The sequence below is a fragment of the Protopterus annectens genome, chromosome 11.part0, assembly GCF_019279795.1.
Source record: "Protopterus annectens isolate FY-2018-M chromosome 11.part0, PAN1.0, whole genome shotgun sequence".
NCBI lineage: Eukaryota > Metazoa > Chordata > Ceratodontiformes > Protopteridae > Protopterus > Protopterus annectens.
Window position 1 is genome coordinate 138931412 of NC_056745.1, and position 4231 is coordinate 138935642.

At 36.3% G+C, this 4231-nt stretch overlaps 1 protein-coding gene across 1 annotated transcript in view; it reads left to right on the forward strand.

Moving 5' to 3' along the window:
- Positions 1-598: 598 nt before the first annotated feature.
- The window catches only part of IL17RA (interleukin 17 receptor A), a 786505-nt gene continuing 782872 nt past the window's right edge, over positions 599-4231 (forward strand). The window contains exon 1 of the mRNA XM_044087525.1: positions 599-689. The gene's annotated coding sequence lies outside the window, so the exon portion shown is untranslated. The remainder of the gene's footprint in view (positions 690-4231) is intronic.

Sequence of the window (4231 nt, forward strand, 5' to 3'; positions counted from 1 at the left end):
ATACTAACTGCAATGCTCAGTGATCTAAAAAATGAAATATAGTAAAATTTGGGCGATGAATAAAAATCTAAGGCAATGTCAAGGTCAAAATTATGAACTGACAACCATAATAAGAAATTTGTCTCTTTTTCCGGGTTTGATTTCTTCAAGACTTATGGGTTTCTAATAAATGACAGGAATGGACCCCATTCCTAAGTCGAATTACGATTAAAGTTCGTGAAATTAGTGTTTCAATCTTTGATGTTAGCCAAAAGTGCCCAGTAAGAAAGCTGAGCTAAAAGTTTATACGATTCTAGAGGGGCTTTCTCTGGACTCTAAGTTACGTTGCTTTGAAGCAACAGCAGTGAGACTAACAAAACATGTAACGATTCTTTTGGTTGCTCTGCCAGAAGACTAAACAAAATTTCAAAACTCCAAACTAAGATGTCGTAATCGTAAGCATCCTTCGAAATACTTAAAACTCCTCTCGGCCACGGGTGAAAATGAAAAAACAAACAAAAAACTTCTGTTTGATGGGCGGGATTATCGCTGCACGTGGGCACGGCTGCAGAATTACGAATATGGTCTGTGCGAAGAATTGTACGTCCCTAATTTGCATTATAAACTTCCGTATGAAGCAAGGAGGAAGTTATGATTAAATATGTTTTATACTGCGTCTCGAGTTCAATGGTGGAGAAGTTTTGAAACAGGTAAGTAAGTTATGGCTTAAAAGTGGAACAAGTATCCCAAGGGGGATCAGTGTACCTGAGGCTCACCTGGCGGTCAGTGTCCGAAGGTGATATTAACGGAGAGGAAAAAAAGTCAGTGAACCAGGGGAAAACAGTTGGTAGCTGTCATACTTGTGCTCGTAGCTGTCAGCCTTCCATTTTCCATCTACAAAATGTGTTTGGAGCACTACCTGTCATAATGTGGAACACATTAAAAACTTCGAAGAGAAAGCTTACAGGATGGTTAAAGTGTTGTGTGTGTGTGTGTGTGTGTGTGTAAGGCTATTTCAATGAATTTACATTAGCAGCCAATTTCTGTGTGGAGCTGTGAGGGACATGGATTTTTTAAGACTCAGAATGAGGATCATTCCTCATAATGAGGTATACTGGAGAGGTATGCTTGTACCTGTGAAAATAAGGGAATTTAAAGTTAAAATGAGGAGCAGTACCTCTCAACTGTCCAGATTTTCACAGAATTCTGGATTTTTGCCTCATATTCTTACTGTGTTCCTCATAAAAGTTGTGGTTTTCTGGCATATCAGTGAAGATTGAAGTAACTAAATAATACCAAATAATAACATTCATTTGAGTTTCGGACTTCCAGTCATTTGGAAAATATATAATAATTCAACAGCCTTTTATTCTATCAACTTTCTAAGTTTATAGGAGCAATATTTAAAGTCTGTCGCTATTTTTGGGCCTGTGTCTCCCCATTATTTCTGGCTTTGCTCAGATTTCTCACACTGAAAGTTGAGAGGTAGGAGGGGCATTGAGGCAGTGTGGTATACACACCAAAAGAGAGTGGCACAACCATCCTCGTCTTGGATGCCCATGCAAGTAAAATGTTTATGTTTAAGACATTGATGTTCAATATATATATATATATATATATATATAAATAAATATATGTATATATATATATATATATATATATATATATATTGGAAAATGTTAACAGAGTTCTGATTTAGAGGCTGATCACCATGCATAAAAGGTACTGCAGGTCCAATAAAGGGATGACCCTTCAGAGGTAACATTAGCAGGATTGCTGTTTCTCCATTTTCAATGGGACATGCCAGAAAATTCCAGATTTGTGACTGCCTAACAAGAAAGAACAGAAGATTTCATGTAATTTGTCATTTTTGGCCAGAGGCCTTATTAAGAATTACATTTACTATTTTATGCGAATCTGACTGTAGCTTTATTGAAAATTCTATACTTAGATTCTCCTTTAATTATTTTTATACATAGATGCATTAAAAAGTATAACTGAATCACAGTAATGACTGAAAATTATAATTTACAACACGGGTATCATTTTTGGGATTTTAGCTCATGAAGAATGAATTTAACTCTAAGTTTCTGACCCAGAATGACGGAGTTATGCTGTAGCTAAAAACACTTGAGATCTATGTCTGCTTTGGTTCATAGGTGTGTACTAGGCTAATGGTCCTGGAACCTTTACAAGCCTAGCCCATAGGGTTACCCTGGCATCGTGCCGCCCAACCTTAGTTCCTAGTGCCTCCTGTCGAGTAGAGCCACTGGAGTGATCCCCGAGGTGAATTTTCTATTTCCCATTCACTCATCAAGATTTCTCTTGAAGAGGGCCAGTGAGGTGCTCTGCTTGACATGTATGGGAAGTCTATTCCATAGCATGGGTAGTCTCTGGGTTATGAACCTGTCCCTCCAGCATGTTCTGTTGATTGTGGTAATGAGGTTGAGGTATCTGGAGCGTGTGGTGCAGAGGAATTGGGATTTCTTTAGATGTAGCATTTCTAACAGAGCTGGGTCAGAAATGGCTTTGTAAGTTAAGCAGAGATTGCCTCTAAATAGGCGATATGAGACAGAGAATAGTTGGAGTTTTTTGAGTCTGTCCGTGAAGGACAAGTGTTTAAGGCCTAGGATCCTCTTTCTGAGGTACTTTTGCAGTGTATGTATTTCTTATAAAAAACAAGGGGCAGTACTCCTATTGTGACAAAGATTATGCAACTGTACATGGAAAGCCAAATATATAAAATGCAGAATTCTCATGTTACAGAGTTGGATCATTTTGTGATAAATTAAGGTTAGGTGTGTGCAGTAACTGAAAGTGTGAAAATTTTATAGAAGTTAATAACAGGTGAAATATACACACACACACACACACACACACACACACACACATGAATCGGTTACGTGGATAATCGGAGAATGTATGTATGGAAAAAGATGGGAAGGGGTGGATGCTTTGTAGGGGTATCACCACACTCATACTGTCAGGGGTGTTATGGGGCAGAAAAGTTTCCAGAAGTGCAGTAATGTTTGCACAGTATCGAGTGCAGTCGTCGTGCAAATTAAATAATTACCTTTTTTAAATATATGAATTAAAGGTTAAATGAGCAAATTTAAATATCATAATATTTTTTTTGATGTTGTATTTTCATGTAAAATAACTCTTCCACCAATGATAAATGTGTTTTGAGACAAGAAAAAATGTGAGCATTACATTTCATCTTGCCCTTTGTTACTGCGTTTTAAAATATTTTGCTATAAGACTGTATTTATGTTGCCATCATGCATATGCTGCACTTTGTTTTCAGGTGCAGTACTTGGAGAAGAGGGGTGAAGAGAGGTTTTAATATTTTTTTTTTCATATTTTACTTTAGCTCGAGTTTGTGTAACCTTAAAGTTGGTGGTGAGAATATACATCAGAGTGCAGGAGGTATCCCCTGCAAAATGATTATTTTTTTCTTACTATGTTGGGCAGTGATGTTTCAGTTCTGCTGTTACATGTGTTTTTAGATATTTTAGTAGTGATACTTTTTGTCAACTAACGCAGATTGATTTTTATTTTTAGTTAATCCATAAAGGCACCTTTCTGTCTAGATTTTAAGTAAGACTGCTGCAGTCCATTATTGACTAAAGAAATGTGCATTTTGTAGGTTTCGCATCAATATACCAGAAATTGCTTTAGATGTAAGACGTATATATGAAATTAAATGTAGCTTTAAGTCTGGCATTTGTAACATTTTTCAAAAATTTTCAACATACTTATTTTAGGGTATTACCTGATGAACTCTTGACATTGTCAGTGCATCATTCTGTCAGAAAAAAAATTTATAATTATGTGGAGATTTTTGCTTCAAGTACATGTAATCGTCTTTCGTGGTAGAATGCTTTTACCAGTAAAAAGTTGAAATCAAAACGTGTGTGTAAAGAGAGTGGAGGGTGTGATGCTTTATTTATAAATTATATTCTTTATTAGTTTTAGGACACTTTAATTTTTTTAAAAGACAGAAAGCCATGTTTGTGATGGAGAAATTGTTGTGAATTTGCCCATTAATTTATTTGTGATGCAGTCAGTGTTTAGTTTCTGTTTAGTAGAGACTGGATTTTACCAGAGCATGGAACAGATTTTAAGCAGAGGTAGTTAGTGTATGACTACTAGTCATCCTTGCCCATTTTGTATACATGTATTGTGTGTTTGTGTGTGTGGTTTTGATCTATGCATGTGTGTGTGTGTGTGTGTGTGTGTGTGTGTGTGT